Raw genomic sequence first — 17565 nt, 5'->3', positions numbered from 1 at the left:
GTGTGTGTGTGTGTCCCAGGCCTGCTATCCTAGGCCTATGTTTTGGGGTTTTGAGGGGCACCTGGTTTGTCATCCTATAAAGAGCACTGGCTGGGAGTTATGATTCTGCCTCATGTGCCTCTGCTCTTGACCACACTGGTGAGGGGGACTCTGAGACGTGCCCTGGCTCCATGATTTTCTCCAGACGTCCACCTGAATGGCCCAGCACATCCAAACACGGGCGCGCACTCATACGCATATATGTCGGTTATACTGGATATTGTGGTCGAGCAAGCTATCTAAATTGGAGTCAAATCCAGCCACTACAAACGGAGATTTAACTTTAGTTCTCCAAAGTCCCCTGATTTCCTCTTCCCCTTTCCCTCCCATGTCCACTACTTGCAGCAGTGGGCCCCGGGCATTCTTTGCCTGGGCTAGCCCGGTCCCTTAGGTGCTTCAAACCCTCACTCACCCCCTGCCCATCCACACACCCACCGCTGTTAGAATCAGTTTCCCCCAAACACCACCATAGCTGCTTAGTGAGCAAGGAAGTTTCAAGCACAATCCACACAAGGGAAAGGAAGCCGGTGGGTTCCGTTCCACGTGCAAGAAAGCCTGACTGCAGGGACCTGTTGGAATGAGACAGTGATGGTGGAGAAGCTTGGGTCCCCCATGGCTCCACTGGCTTCCTAACCCCTCTGGGAGCCGGCTCACTCACCAGGTGTGCACAGGGAAGCGTCCACACAGTCAGAGGGACAGGCCTGTGGGCTTCTTGCCCCTACACGAGTCAGAGGCAGCAATCACAGGTGTGGTGCCCATGGCCTGATTAACCAGGCACCTCTGCTCAGCCTTCCAGAGAGAGGGGAAGGAGCAAACCAGCCAGGCTTGGCCAGTTTGCCAGAGAAGGAAAATTCCTTCCTGACCCTGGCAGAGATCATCAGCTTCACTCTGGGCATGTGACCAAAAATCCACCCAATTAAGCATCTACACATTGGCTGTTTATGCACTAAAACATCACCAGACAGAACAAGGCCATGAGGGTAGAAACCATGGAATGGGAGGCTAAGAAGGGCCTTTCCTGATCCCGCCATCTGGGCAGTCCCATGGGGAAGAAGTTTTTCCTCTTCCAAAGCCTCAGCGAAATCTAAGTGTCCACAGGGTCCCGATTCCTGGGAGCAAAGCAGGGTCAATTTCCTACGCTTTGGACCTCCCGAAGGAAGGACACATGGGGGGAAGTCTCGGTGGGTTATTTTGACACTTGCAGTTAAAGAATTGGGGTGCTTGCATATTTTTCTTCTGAGAGAAAGCAGAACAGCTGCGAGAATGGACTTGTTCTTGTCTTACTGAGGGGACTCCTCATCTTCCTCTAGCTTGTGTAGGGAGCTTGCTAGTTTGTCCTTAGGTGTTTCTCCAAAGGTGTGGCAAAGATCCACAGAAGGTAAGCCACACGGTTTACCGGGGGTTCTGATGCAGAGCTCATCAGCTTTGGATGAAATCCTTGAGGGGTTAAATCTTACCTCTGCCACCCACCCACAAGGGCAAGGGACATGGGAACATCTAGATGTTTTATTAGTCAGCCTGTCAGAATTCTTTATTTTTGTTTCACACAAGGGGCGGTCTATAAAAACCCATGCTCTTCTCTGAGCTCATCTTTAAAATGGGATTTTAACATGCCATCCTCAGGATGTCCTGCGGATTTATTAAAATCAGATCATATATGCAAGAGGGTGTAATATCTTGATGTCTGAGCCAAGGCAGGGGAGAATCAACTGTCATCAGTATATCAAAAAGGTTCTTATTCTGGTGACTTCTGAGAAAGAAAGACAACCAAACTCTGAAAGTGCCTGCCTAGAACACCTTGAGTCACGAAAACCATTCTCAGTGACAACATGAGGACAAAGAATTACATCTTCACTCAGAGGAACAAACGATCCCTCTCCCAGGATCTTTAAACTAGACTAAAACACAAAGCTGTCTCCCTAAATCACTTGACCTTAATGACCTCTGACATCCTTTCTTGTTTGTAAAAGTTTTAGTCCATCCCTGGGTCCCCTTCTTCAGGTGGAGAAGGGGGCATGTGCTACCGGTGGCGGCCAGCAGGGGGCAGGTGCCCACAAACCCCACGTCCTGCAGAGTCTTTGAGAAGATCTGAGAATACAGTGGAAAAACCCTAACCATTGCTTTTCTGGAAGCCGTCTACACTGAGGTGGTGTAGGAGGGCAAAAAAAAAAAAAAAAAAAAAAAAAAAAAAGGGTTTCTTTTAAGCTATTATGTATGGACAAATTCCTGAAAAAGGCCCCAAACTGTAACAAGGCAGCTCTCTTCTCTGTATCAAGGGGGAGCCGTGGGCAGGGCCAACGGCAGAAGTGGGAGTTTCAGCCAGGGGGCTGGTGGGCTTTCCTTGAAGCTGACTATTTTGGGTGCAAAATCGAGCTCCCCTTCCTACAGACAGGTTTAGGAACGGGTAGAGAATTGAGTACCTGTACATATTCTCTGCGAGTTGCCCTTGGTTTAGCGCATGGGGGTTCCGGGAAAGGGGTGGCTAGACAGCCTGAGGAGGAAAAATGACTGTCCCAGGCGAGCACTTAAATCCCCGTCAAAGAGCTCCCAGGAGGCGTTGTGACTGATGAAACTGGCATTTGGGGGGGTGGGTGGTGATCCGGAGGTGCAGACCAGATGAACAGACCCAGGCCCCAGCCCGGGGCTCTAAGCCCTGACGCCCCCTACAATTCATCGAAAAGAGCAAAGAAAAGGTGCTTACTTGAGGACAGCGGTGGGTGACTAGGTCCAAAGAGGAGGCTCTCAAGGCAAGAGAAGGCGGGCGCTCCCAGCACCAGCGTACGGTGGAAATAAAGGCACCTGTAGCTTTGTGATATAAGTAACACCTACAGACAGGTCCGTTTGGTTTTTCAGGTTTACGCACAGCCCCTTTGATGACGGTGTCATACAGTGTGACAGGGCTCCTTGGAGGGGGGGAATGGTTCTCACATGCAGAAAGTTTACCTTTATCCTGTTTTTGTACCCAGCTCACCCTCCCTGCCCCCCCGCCCCCCCACCTCCGTCGGCCCCCGCCCACCCTCCCCCACTTTCCAGTGGACTCAGTAAACAAGATGAGAATTCTTGCCTCTGGGAGCTTTGCTGGAAATGCCCTGCGTTTGCTGGGAACTCTCGTTGGTGCAAGCTGGAGAGGAAAGCAATCCAGCCCTGTTGCCTGTCTCTGCCGCCTCCCTCCTGGGCTGGCGGAGTCCTGCGGTTGTGGAAATCATGTCATTCTCTCAGTTTCCCCTCCGCGAGGCAAAGAGCAGGGGCAGGCTGGGGCAGGGGTTAAGCACACAGGCTCGGCTGCTAGGTGGTTGGTTTGGGATTCAAATTCTAGGTCTGTCATTTTCTAGCTTGTCACCTTGAATAACTTAACCAGCTAGCTAATAACTTAACCAGCTCTAATGCCAACAAGAGTGCCTACCCACTGGGCTGCTGCGGGTGGGGGGGTCACATGAGTTCATGCGAGGGCAGCCCCTTGTGAGCTGTTTTCCTCGAGGGAGCACATCAATAAGAAACCCCCTTCTCTACCACTCCTCCAGCCTGTGCCTTGCTACTTGATGAAGGTGACAGCCAGCTTGTAGGGACAATGTGGGGCCTTTCTTCTCCTTTGTCTCTCAAAGCCATCATTTACCTGTTTAACTTCTAACATTAACTTGTTTAACTTCTAGCATCTTCAGATGCAATGAGCCACGGGAAGGCTTTCTCCCTTCCCCTCCCTATGGATGGAGACACAGAAAAGTTTAGTGGCCCAGGCAGGTGTCTGCAGCCACGAGGCTGGGGGCCTGTGAACTACCTGCTTTGTAGTATCCACGCGCCCCCCTCCTGCCCCAGAGCAGAAACTCAACCTAATTTAGGCTGTGAAATGCAGTGTCCCCGGTTGCCTGCGGACAGCTGTTTATAGCGCTGTGCCTCTTCGCAATGTGCTTCCAGCTCTCTTGAGCAGCCAAGACACTGTGTCCAAACGGCAGACTCCAAGCTTTAAAGTGAGAGCAGGGACTTGTTTGTTGGGTTTTCTTGGGAACTCTGGGCACAGCTACAAACACACAAATACAAACCACATGGTCTGCAGAAACAAAAGGCAGTTCATTGGAGGACTCGGGGTGTCATGGAAAAGTTGCTGAAGGAAGATAAGGCCACCCTAACTTGCTGTGTAACCTCAGGCAAGTCCAGCAGCCTCTCTGGGTGTATTTCCTCTCCGGTTGAAAGGTGGAGTTTGGATTAGAAGCGCGATCTTCAAATTCACAGGGACAAATCCTGGAAAACTCCAGGGGGTTCTGGGAGTCCCCAGGGGGCATGCTGGGGATGGAAGGCCAGGAGCCCAGGAGGTCAAGCTCTAGACCTTTCCTCCCTCATTCAATAAGATCACCTCAGCTTTTATATAAATCTCCAGGGTAGGATTTCCTTGGAACAAAAGAATCTGCGATGAAAGGGAGTCTGCACAGAACTGGATTAGATGGTCTTTGCGATCCTTTAAGCTCTAAAATTCTGTGGTTTGCCTCTTGCTCCTTGGTGTCTAGGGAACCAACCCGGTTCTATACATCACATCCCCTGTGCTGGGCACTTCCCATCTTGTCACTGGTTTCTAAAATGATTCTTATGTTTGGATCTGCACATACGCTCCTCTTGGTAGAGAGGTTTGCGAGGAAAGCATCGTATTCTGCTATTGTATTTGGAAAACAGTCTTGGAGAAATGACACCTTTTCCCCCTTATGCTGTCTCAGCCCAACTACTTCAGAGTGAAAACTTTTCTGGCAGTCAGTGCGTGTGACAACAAACTCTGTTTGTCTCCTGGTCCTGAATGCATAATATGGCATCTCTGAGGGCCTATGCGGGAAATTACAGGCTTCTGGACCGGTGGATAAAAGGGGTGATTAAGATAAAACCAAAATAAAAGAGGAATTTGACTCTAATTAAGTCTAACTATCACATTGAACCTAAATTTGATTGGAGTGGAGATCTTCGACAACATCAAACACTTAGTTTATAATGACCATATTATGAATGTTGATAGGAGGCAAGAGATGGGGTGGGGGATGGGGGAGAGGAAGGCCGAAGAAGGTAGGGAGCATTTTAGAATTTCCAGCCTGTCCTCCTGATGTCTCAACTGCACAGTAATAACAGGTAACGCTTAATTAGGCTCATCAGAGCAACGTAGTGACTAAGACTAGATTCTGGAAGGATCTGGTCTCCTGTTCGAATCCCTACTTGGCTCACCTGCCAGCAAGGTGAGCCTGGGAAGCTTATTGGACGTCCTTACCTCCTAGTTCCCTCATCTGTAAAGTGGGGAAGAAGGGTACATCTCTTACGGGGTTGTGGGGGGAACTAAATGGAGTAAAACATGGAGGGAATGAGGGGAGCGCTACGTAAGTGGGAAGCGTGAGCTCTGTTACCCACGCGCTGTTAGATTCGTCTTTACACGAGGAGGCCACTAGACTTTGGTCGCTTTAATGTCTTGGGAGCCTGCACACACAAGCCACAACCCAGGCCAGACTCCATCATGAATGCATTGATATTCCAAAAAATGAAATTTAAAAGCCACAATCACAAACTGCCAAGTAGCCTTTCCCAAATAAGGCAAGAGCCTAAGCTCTAGCCTATCAAATAATTCCCTTACTTTGCTTCTGTGCTTCCATTCTGCTCTGTAAAAGGCCTTCCCTTAGCTCTTGTCAGTGGAGGGCCACTAACCCCTTTCAGTCTGGCGATGCCCAGCTGGGGATGATGTTTGCTCAAATAAACGCTTAAAAATCTTTACAAATGCCTCAGCTTATCTTTTAATATATTTGTGCTATTAAATTCTCACAACTCTTTGATGAGGGAGTTACTTATTATCTCTGTTTTACAGATAAAGGAACTGAGGCACAGAGAGGTTAGGTAACTTGCCCATGGTCACACAGCTCATAAATGGGAGAACAAGGGTGTTAGTCCAGGCTGCCTGCCTCCAGAGCCTGTCCTCTTAACTACCATGATAACCAATCTGTGATTGCTCCTGGGGTCGTTGTGTGTGGTCAGCGAAGAAACAATCATATACACACGGGGCGTCTACCATGTACCAAGCATTGTGCTAGAATGCTCTTCTGGCTCACCTTGGTTATTTTTCACAATAACCCTGGGAATTAGCTATCAGTACCTTCTTTTTTGCTTGAAGAAACAGAGGCTCCAGTCCTGTTGGGTGTCACCCAACTGGGTGGTGGCCAAACCTGGGCTCAAGTCAGGCCTGCCTAGTGTTAACAACACTGCAGACACAGGAGCTCAGGTTGCCCTGAGCCTCTGTCCTTTGGCTCTGGCCTCAGCACTGCCTTCTGAGGGGATCCTTCCCTCTCTTGGTTCAAGATCTCTAGGTCTTATCGCTATTGAAGGCATAGTCTGTCTCTCACTGTGGAGTGGAAATTCTGGTACCTCATTGATCCCCAGTCTCCAGGGTGTCCCATGGTTCTTGGGACAAAGAAGACACTCAACACATATATGTACCATAGAGTACCCTGCCCTCTTTAACCTGGGCCAATGTTTCTGGAGTCATATCTTCTCCCCTTCTATGTGCCACTCTCACCACCAGCCCAACCAGCAGCAGAGGCTGAAAACACAAGGAGGTTAAAAAACCACATTTAGGTAAATTCACAGATGATGTCATTAGCATCAGGGTGATGGTGGAATGCATGAGTTTGGGATCAGGATCCTTGTCTGTATTATCTTGATGCCATTTTTAGAAAAGAATCTGCTGGAGAAATTCTACTTTTTAATGCTCTCTTGGCTCCAACATTGAAGAATGAAAAGTGTTTGGGGCGCCTGGGTGGCTCAGTGGGTTAAAGCCTCTGCCTTCGGCTCAGGTCATGATCCCAGGGTCCTGGGATTGAGCCCCACATCGGGCTCTGTGCTTGGCAGGGAGCCTGCTTTCTCCTCTCTCTCTCTGCCCGCCTCTCTGCCCACTTGTGGTCTCTGTCTGTCAAATAAATAAATAAAATCTTAAAAAAAAAAAAAAAAAATGAAAAGTGTTCTGTCAGTGAGTGTGTATGACAATGAACTTCGGGGATCTACCACCTTGAGAACATTCAATGAGGCACAAACTTTTCGTTCCTCAGTGAGAACTCATTGAGGCCTCGGGTTCCTCATCTGGAAGTACTTACTGTGATTTCTGGAACATAGTCAGTTCTCACCAAATGGCGGCCATTGTGGTCTCTGGAGAGAAGTGCGGATGGTGGTCGAGATTGCTGACCTTTGAGCATTACCATACAGAGAAGGATACTGTTGCCCTTCTGCAGTGAATAATGGTAATCACTTCTATTTCTCAGCCCTTAACTAGGTGCCAGGAAGTGTCTAGGCATGCTACAGGTATTAAACCATTGGATTCTTACATCATTCTTCCAACACAGGTGCCATTATTATTATTATCCAAACTTTTCTAATGAGGAGACAGGATTTGGTACCTTTGGAGGAGGCAGAATCAAAGTTGAAGAGATACCAGTTTTCTTAGGCATCCTGTTTTGCTGGAAGGATTCTTGAAAGGAAGGACAAGAATTGTAAACCCATTGTCCCCTAAAACACCCAGCATGGACTTAACCACAAGAAGGTGCTCAAGAAGTTCTGGTTGGTTGATTATGTATTTGCTTTACTTCCTCTTGAAGTATCTTTCCCCAGCCCCTTATATCCATCTCATCCTTCAGCTCTTCATGCTGGCCTGACCAGGAGCTGGTCAGTAGATGGAAACAGTGAGGTAGCTCCCCTGACAGTCCCTCCTTGGCTATGAGCCTCATGAAGGCAACGGATCTTTGTGTGATTTCTAGCACTGAAGGCATTAGGGAGGTTAAACAGTGGCAAAGTCAATGGTTGGCAGATGCGTAATGAAAATGAAGATAAGAATACTGATTTTGGAGCAGCTCTTTCTGCCCACAGGTCCCATCCCTATGCTTTAATAAACTACCATTTGCACAAAAAAAAAAAAAAAAAAAAGAAAGAAAGAAAGAAAAGAAAAGAAAAAAAAATACTGATTTTGTTTTCATTAGGTTGAATTATTATGATAATTTTTATGAAACAGCTATCACACCTGCATAACTGTATTTCTAGTCTCCCTTTGTGCTAGAAGGACACTAGATAGTCAAACTAATCAAAATTGCCACGTTTTGGGTCAGCTTGAATATATCTGAGGCAATAACAACTTTTTAAGGCTCAGATCTGAGAGGTCCAGCCAGGGGAAGCCTTCTCAAAGGCAGGGCTCATAAAGACAGACTTTTCTTTCATTGTCTTCCTACCAAACATCAGTTCCCTGGTAGGTAGGATGGCTTGATTTCTGAAAGAGTTATTGAGGGTGACAATTTGAGAAATGGCTTCATCCATTTCTCAAATTGTTCTCCATGCTGTTGCTTGGAGGACATAGTGCTGATGGTACTGCCATTGAAATCTTGGCAGAATGGACCAGTGCCTCCAGCAATGGCTAAATAGTTTGGTTAATCCAGGCACCCCATTAATGAAGTTCAACTTTCAGTAGAAAATCAAGCAGTTCCATCTTTAAGGACTTACTCTTCCCACAGTGAGCTGACAGCAGATTTCCCGGATAAAGTTAACTATTTGAACCTCAGTTTCCTTGCCTGTTAAGTGGGAGTGATCACACATGTAGTTTGATAACGTGTGGGACCACGCTGTCTTGCATGTCTCCAGACTGAACTCCCTCATGCCGGTTGTCATCCAAAGGCATGTCTTTGGTCAAGGAATGGGGGCTGGAAAGGGTGTGAGGATGGAGAGTGGAGGGTAAGGAGCGTTGCTAGGGGAAATCTGTGGCCAGACTCATGCTGATCTATCCTCATCAATCAGCCGAGTCTTACTTCTAAGACACTGTTGATTATAGTGTACATCATTGATTTAGATCATCATCTTGGGGAAAAAAGCATTGTGTTAAAGGTGCAGATAGATTCTAAAGCCTATCCTGATTTCAGAAATATTAAAATGTGAATGTGATAAACATAGTAATTAAATGTATATGTATTTATATTTATTCAATATCTATTCAAAAATATATATTTGTGTATTTAATATATATACTTATAAATATATATAAAAATACTCTATTTACTCTCTCTCTCTCTCTATATATATATTTATTTGTTTTAAATGGGCTAGTATGCTGAGGATTATTAAAAAGAAACTAAGACCCAGTTGTGTCACTAACAGAGAATTCATGAGGAAACACTTAGAGGAAGTACATAATTCCAAGCCAAACTTTGAATTTGGGACTGTAGGATTTCAGAGAGAGTGTGGACAGCAAGGGCTGCCGCCATCAGAAAAGGCTTCCTGTGGGTTGTGACATTTGAGTTGGGCCATGAAAATTGGAATGACTAGCTAAAAATGGTTGCTTATTATGTGCCAAGCACAACAACTGAAGGAGTAGGGCTGTTATTATCCTCATTTTACAGAACGGCAAACTGAGGCTCAAAGATCTTCAGTAATTTGCCCAAGGTCATAGAGCTAACAAGTAGCAGAGCCAGGATTCAATCCTTGCATGGCCTGGCCACTGGGGTCTGGGATGTGTGGGATGACCAGAAGGAGAGGGTCTTTCTGATAAGAGGAAGCCTGCAGGTGAGTAGGAAGAGAGCACGAGGCAGGGATCCCCCAACACTGCTCGTGCAAGGTTGGCCCGGATTTTGAATCCTGGCTATGAATGAGGGGAGTCTCTGGCCAGTTGCTGAGGACTTTGAATTTGAGGAGGCTCCCCAGATCCTGACTGCTCTTCTGGGGCAATTTTGTGCAGGTCGGCAATGAGACCTTGTCAAAAGCCTTGATTTTTCTCCTGCTCATTGTCCATGTATTTTTTCTAGGATTACACTGTTATTTCTTAAAGGATTCTGTTGCTGGGTTTTCTCCTTCCATCAAATGTGAACTAATATTGTTTCCACATAGCTGTTTCCTTGCAATCCTTTACAACTTTCTACAGTTCAATTTGCCATTAAAAAGTACAGTGGTCTGAATTATACTGATATTTCCCGAGTTTGGTTTTTTCCAGGAGCTCATTTAGAGATACAGTCTCAGTTATAAACAGAGAATGTATAAGAATTTTGGCATTATGCTTTTTCTAAAATTTCAGTCTATCAATCGTATAAATTTTCCTGATTTATCCCTTTATCAGAATATGTCATCATACCGTAACAGAAATCCAGTGATTCTCAGTACCTATAAATTGGAGGGGAGAGCCCTCAAATTTAAGAAGACGCCCAGGCTCACCAAGAGGCTCATATCAGCACTAACTCCCCTGAACCTTGACCTTGTAAATCTGGGGAGGTTCCAATTGGAAACTTGTCGTTCCCCAGGGCGCACATCCGGGAAGCACATTACTGGGGAGGAAATGAAGAAGGGTTTCTTCTTTGGTTCTTACCCACATCTCTTTTCATGAAACAATGTTTCTATTTCTTTTCCATGTGTGGGAAGACCCCACAGGTAGGATTCAGTTTCATTTTGAGTCAACAGTTGTCCCTTTTGTTCTAAAGAGCCAGTGAGATATGGCATACGGCTGAACATTTTCAGGTGATATAGCAACTAAATGTGGTGTTGCTTGAAGCAAAAACCAAATGAGAAAGCAGCAAAGGAAAAACCAGCACTAGAAGAAGTGGGTAGATGTGGGTTGAAATCTCAGAGCTACCACTTGGTAGCCAGTAACATATCTCCTTGAGCCACGATTTCCTTATCTAAAAGCCTGGGTGAATAAACTGTTACTTTCTAGAGTTTGGGTGAGGAATAAATGATATAATGTAAGTAATACTTCTCTCAATGTCTGGCATATATTAAATAATAACTTATGGCTATACTACTACTACTATAGATTATTATTACTTTTACTATTAAACTTATCAAAGCCTCAGTTTCCTGATCAGCCAAATGAGAATAATATTAGCTACTCACTAGATTAATTGAAATAATACGGGTGGGTGCATCTGGCTCACAGCAGATATTCATCCATCCATCCATTTTCAGTCCTTTATCTGGTATCCATCAAAAGTTTATGGGGCACCTGGGTGGCTCAGTGGGTTAAAGCCTCTGCCTTCAGCTCAGGTCATGATCCCACGGTCCTGGGATGGAGCCCCACATCGGGCTCTCTGCTCAGCAGGGAGCCTGCTTCCCTTCCTCTCTCTCTGCCTGCCTCTCTGCCTACTTGTGATCTCTGTCTTCAAATAAATAAATAAAATCTTTAAAAAAGAAAAAAAAAGTTTATCAACCTTGGGAGTTAGGAGAAGGCTACGGTATTTGGCAAGAGTTCTTAATTATCTTAAATACAGCAGTACTTTTTAGAAGATGTTTATTTCCTCATCCAAACCTTGTTTCCTGAGCTCCAATAGGCCTCTCTGGGTCTCTAATGCTGCAAACAGAGTGGAGCGAAGGGTGGAGAGGGCCAGGTTGGCCCTCTGTGGTCAGTGGCTCTCCCTCGTAGACGGGGAACCAGGCCTGGGAGTGTTACCTGACACACTCCTGGCTGCTGACTGTTTAACCAAGTTTAAACCAGAACGGAGACTGTATGCGGCACCAAGGAGGTCATTTCTCCCGCCCTGAGGTGGGTGGAGTTGACTTCAGGTCAGGCCAAGCAATATTCAGGAGGAGCCCGGCTCTTTGGGGATCTTTTGCAATTGACAAACTGGTTTGAGGTAATGGACATTAAAGGCATGCCAAGATAGGTCTGGAGATAAGATTTGAAAACGGCTGACAATTAGGAGCTAAAGAGGGCACGTGCCGGTGGAATCTCATTGGGGGAACTCTATAGACAAGTGCAAATAAGGAAAAGCCTGTTTTTTGGGGCGAACGGAGTTCTGGCCAATGCAAGGTATAGTAGAGGAACAGACACAATTTCAAGTCCAGTTGTGTGAACCTGAGCAAACACGGAAACACGCAGACACACACACACACACAGGCCATTAATCCTACCACATGTACTCCCATCCTTCATGTAGAGAGCACACATAACACTGAGATGCCACTTCTAGCCACACGCCCCAAATCCACCATGCCTCCCCGACATCCTGTCCTCCCCATAGACCAACCCCACGCAACACAGAACACCCCCCAAAGCCATGCACACATTACACACACAGCCATCAGATAAACATAGTCTCCTTAGGAAGCCGATTAATAAAACTATGTTATCTTTAATTACACTTGACTGATAATAATGTCCTCAGAGCTGCACGGTTAGATTGGCTCAGATCGTAACATCCAGATTAGGGCTGAACTCCCTTTGAACTCTCGCCACTCTGCTGGGCTCTCTACCTCAGAGATTATAAATGGCTTCAGCTGGATTCGCCCCATGGCACTAGGAGGGTAAGTAGAATTCCAGCTCTCCTTGGTTCTCTTTTCTTTCCGACACTGGGCAGATGATATCTCTAAAAAAAACCCCACATGGCCAAGACTGGGAGGAAGGCCCAATTCAAATGGCCGCCTCCTGTTCACCACTGTGAGACCTGGTGGGTCTACTTTCAAATCCAAGTCCGTCTTCCCCAGAAGAATTCACTGTGAATGCTGTCTTGAGGACTGACACTTGAAAGCAAACAGTGTAATTCCTGGATCTTGGGCTCTTAGGGACAGGCTCTCGTGAGCCATAATTAACTCTTTAAAGTCTTCACTGTGTCCTGCAAATAGTAAAGTATCTGGTTCTTTATGATGTAACGCTGAATGGAGGCAGCAGGGAGGCCTCTTAGGCTAATTACACGTTGGAATGAGGTTAACGACATGCCAGAGATTCTTTGCACGGCTCCCCTGACATTGACAAGTCACTTGGTAACACGCTAGGGCTAAAGACGGTGATGACTTTTAAAGAGGGTGGGGGCTGGAAACTGAACCAGACGGGCTGCTGACGTCATTCCCCAATCTTGTTTCTCCCCTGAGATGAACCTGCTTTCCCCACACCCCCATTTCCAGGAGCTAAGAGATCTGGATTTTAAACTGGCATTCAGCACCCTGTGCCCAGAGAGGTGCCGTGACTTCTGCAAATGTCTCAGCTCTCTCTCACCCATTTTATAGCAGCTGAATTTAGCCAGGGATGAAAGCTAAAGCCCACCATCTGATGGGATGTTTGGGGCTGAGTAGAAGGTACGTCGGTACAAATAAGGTGTACATCAAAAAGAACAGCTGGATGCCAGGAAAATGCCCAATTCACAGGAATGAGAGTTGGTGCCAGCCACGGAAAGATCTTCACGTTATTATGATCCCATTCTTCCGGTGAGCACACAGGCAATTCAAAGTCATACAGGGACCACCTGGCAACTGCTCTTTCTCCATCCTTCTACTCGTGGCCAGCCATTGTTTTAGTCACCTGCAGGGCTGTCCCAGCAGTCTCCAGTCTGGATCTGAGGGTGCCACATCCTGCACTGCCCATTCCCCAGCATTCCGTAGCTGGATGAAATGGACTAAAAACGAGTCCTCTCTGTAGACCCGAGAGGGAGACAGAGCTATAAAATACCATCGCGCTTCATAAGGAGACTTGTCCTATCCCTTAGCAGTGGTGGTGAGGGGCTGGTTCACGGGTTAGAATGGATGGAGAGGAGCCTCAAAGTTTCCTTGAAACTTGAGAGAAGACACTCTCTTTTCCTCCCTGGAAAAGGAGCCATTCCCTTTTCCTCCGGGTGGAAGCACTGGGGCAAGGCTAGCTCTGCCCACTGCCCCCCCCCCCCCCCACACACACCTTTCCTCTCCCTGCACACGCGGACACGCAGCACCCACCTCAGATCACTCGTCCCGCCCGGCTGGGCTGGGCTCGGGTCCTCCAACGTTGTCATCACCTGGTCCCGAGAGGGCCCCGGTGGGGTGGGCCCCTCTTCAGCGAGGACATCGCATGGCTGCCTCCAGGCAGGGGCTGCCTCCGCTGGGTCTCCCAGCCCCACGCAGCCTCCCAGGTGCAGCAGGGTCCCGGAATGGTGGGTAGGTTGTCTACCTCCGCCAAGCGCAGGTGTTAGCAGGGGGGTAGGCAGGTCTCTCGTGTTGACGGAAGCTACAAACACAGGGAGACCGGCCCCAGCAGAGAGGCACCTGCTCACGTGCAGAGCGCCGTTGAGGTCTGGGCACGGCTGCAGGGGGCTGTCCACGGCCGTGGTCTCCAGGGGAGGCGACGTGTGGCGACCGGAGGAGCCAAGGAGAAATGTGTCAGACGGAGTTTGTCAGCACCTCAGCACCCTGCCAAATGGTAATTACTGGAGCCTCGTGCCACCCAGGAGAGGGAGGGCCGTACTTTATCCCCAGTTTATGGAAGGGTAAGTGGAGGCCCAGGGAGGTCAGGCAACCACTTTAGCCAGTCAGTCAGAGGCTAAACTTGGCCCTGAGGGGGGCTGACTCAGAGGTTACCAGGGGAGCTTGGGTGAAGCCAGGCCTGGGGGAACAGTCATAGGCAGGTCTGCCTCATGGCCGCCATGGGCCCCAACAGTTCTGTCTTCTTCTGTCCTGCTGGGGGCTCCCTTATCTCTGGCAGCTCTGCTTCCTCTTCAGCTCTCATCTGACCCGGCTCTCTCTGCTGGCCCATTTAGCATTTGTATAGAACACAAGGGAAAATGCTAGTCTCCTAAAGCACTGTATGAAGAAAAATATTCCCAGCCAGCTCAGTTAGGTCAGGCACGTGAGCCTCTTAAAGCTCTGAGAAGTCTTCCAGAAAAGAAACCTGTTTAATTTTTCTTAACCCAGCATTTCCCAAACTGATTTGAACAACTTTTTCTAGTAACACCCATTAACATATCACCCAGCTAGTGTTTCACCAGATGCACGTTGGGAAATCCTAATGGAGCCTGTCAGCTCCCCAGGAGAAGGGACTGTGTCTCTTTCTCTGGGGTGTTCCCTGCACCACCCACTGGTGGGAGGCTCAGGAAATTGGGCAGAATTGAGCGGTACAGTCATTTCCCTAGTTCCTCAGACATGAAAGTCTGAGGTCATCATTCCTCAGAGCCTCTGCGTAAAGCCAGCCACCATGTCATGTTGAGTCGACCGCTCTGCGCCCCTACCATGATACTTTTGCATGGTTCCCTCTTATGATCAGTCCCCATGATCTACCACCTCCACAGTGAGGCCTTTCCTGACCACCCTTTCTAAAATGCGGCACTTCCTCTCGGGGCGGCCATGTTGCTCAATCCCAAGGGGTGCGCTTTCTAGTAGACCATCACACTGGTGGTACCTGATGGAATTATGAAATATGACATCCCCCGATTCTCAGTTGCCTTATTCATGTTCATTTTCTTCCCAGTACTTTGTACTATTTAACATGTATTTACTTATATATATATTTTTTTTTAATTTTTAATTTTTATTAACATATAATGTATTATTAACCCCAGGGGTACAGGTCTCTGAATCACCAGGTTTACACACTTCACAGCACTCACCATAGCACATACCTTCCCTAATGTCCATATACTTATATATTGATTTACTTAGTGATCATCCTGAGGAAATCAACTAATTGTACAGGTTGCTCGCTGCTCGAGGGGACTGGGCCAGGCATTGCCTTGGGTCCTTTGTATTATTCCCAAGTCCACAATGAAATAGCAAACTCCTGCATACAATAAGGGAGAAAATTGCCTTGAATCATTTGTATGAGAGGGATATCTATTTGTCCAGATGTGTACCTGGGCGCTATGTCCACTCAGCTGGGGACCCTTTGTCTCATTTACACAAAGGTGTAAGGCGGGTCTCATGGTCTATGAGGGTAGGGTAGTCTCATGGTCTATTCCATGTCACCTCCATGACCATGGGTGATCTTTTTTTTTTAAAATTATCCAAACCAGGGCAATTTTGAGGAGAAATATGGCACCATTTAATCTTTACTTGGGGACAACAGACAAAAATTAGGACTATCCTGGACAAATCAGAAGATAGGGTCACCCTGATTGTGTGGAGCAGATTTTATCCTTATTGTCTATAGAGTATAAGGCACATCATGTTTGTGGAAAATGACTGAGAATGACTCCTGCTGTACTCCCCAAACTGGGCTCCTTGCTTCAAGTCTCTCCCTCTTCTGATCCATCCTGCCAGATTAATTCTCCTAAAATACCACTGCATGTGCACATGTCTCCCACTTCAGCAGCGCCAAAGCTTCTGCAGCTCTGTTTCCCAAAGTGTTCTCAGAGAAGCACTGAATCCGGTTACGTGACTGACTCATCCCAAGGAGCACGTGACTCTTGATCTCAAGGTTGTAAGTTTGAGCCCCATGTTGGGCATAGAGCCTACTTTAAAAAAAGAAACACTACATCTAGTGAGATGTGTTTAAAAAAAAAAAAAGAAACAAAAAAACAAGAGGGCTAAGAGTTAATACGTTAATACTTGGGAACATTAGGATATCCACGATGACATGATAATGGTGAAAGAAAGAATTATAGAAAGGAAACTTGCTGACCTTTGTTTAGCTCAGTGATCCCAAAATGCATTTGAACCTGGAATTTCTGTTAATGACTTACTGCATCCAGTGGACTTGGATGGGAAATTCTGGAATACTTTTCAATAGGCCAAAACCCTTGGTTGGATATTCAAAGACAATCACATCTGAGCCCATATATTTTTCACATGGAGCTCCTGCAAATTCTCCTACAGGAAACCTTGGTCCATTCATTCATCTAGTAAATGTTTCCTGAACACCTGCAATGTGCCAGGCCCGTTCTAGTTGCTGGGAACACAGAGTTGAACAAAGCAACCAAGGTCCCTGTCCTAGAGCTCATAGTCCAGATGACAATGAAGGAAATTAGGGAAGGCCTATCCAAGGAGGTGACAGTTGAGCTGAATGTCAGTTGAATGACTTTAGTGTTAGCTACATTGGTTTGCTTTCGGTTCCCTGAAGACTTCCAGTACATCTTGTGTGACTCTGAGTGTTGGATCACACTCTCCTTTAAAGTTGGACTTTTCCTCTCTATTCTCTACTTTTCTTGAGTGGAGGATTATTTTTCCTTGAGTGGTTCCCTGTAGTATAACTTCCTCCAGGAGTCTTCTTGGAGACATCTGAATTCCCCCAACATGTTGACCTGTCGCACATTTCACCCTTAGCACAGGCTACCTGGTATTGCCTTGTATCTCTTTTTTGTGTTTTCCCGAGTTGGTGACCTAGACTGTAAACCTTCGTATACATTAGGAGCTCAGTAAATGTTTGTTGATGATGAAGATATATTCTCTAACACAGGCTAGGTAAGAAATGGGTGGTGACTTTTATGTCCCAAGTCAAATTGGACTAATGGCAATGACTGCCCTTGGAACTGTTTGGAAGGGTCCCGATGCTATGTGTAAAGAGTGCCATAATCTGTTAGAGATGTTTTCCATGTGTGTGCATATGTGCATGTGGCAGGCAGAGCATAGGCACACCTATTTGCTATTCCTGAACTAGACGTTGCAGAGGTTCAATGTTATCAGCTCAAAGGATACTCAGTGAGTGTAAGACTGAAGGAATTCTTAGGTAAAAGTCTCCGTAATATAGCCAACTCTCAGCCCAGCCTCTGGGTGTGGTTCTTTTTTTTTTTTTTTTTCTGGATGTGATTCTTGCCAATGTTCTCTTTCCAGAAGAAAGAAGGGAAACTGATAAGACAGTCGTTATGATTATTATTATTGTATTATTAT

General features: G+C 46.7%; 1 protein-coding gene across 2 annotated transcripts in view; it reads right to left on the bottom strand.

Moving 5' to 3' along the window:
• ELF5 (E74 like ETS transcription factor 5) overlaps window positions 1-2939 on the bottom strand; it is a 31222-nt gene extending 28283 nt beyond the window's left edge. The window contains exon 1 of one of the 2 annotated variants that reach the window (XM_059388406.1): window positions 2741-2939. The gene's annotated coding sequence lies outside the window, so the exon portion shown is untranslated. Of the gene's footprint in view, window positions 1-697; window positions 853-2740 lie in introns of those variants that run through there. The other variant, XM_059388401.1, reaches the window with a different exon arrangement.
• Between the last annotated feature and the right edge of the window lie 14626 nt (window positions 2940-17565).

This window comes from Mustela nigripes, chromosome 1, assembly GCF_022355385.1.
Source record: "Mustela nigripes isolate SB6536 chromosome 1, MUSNIG.SB6536, whole genome shotgun sequence".
Lineage (NCBI taxonomy): Eukaryota > Metazoa > Chordata > Mammalia > Carnivora > Mustelidae > Mustela > Mustela nigripes.
The sequence above is the reverse complement of the archived record's forward strand: the minus strand, read 5'-3'. Positions and strand labels throughout refer to the sequence as shown.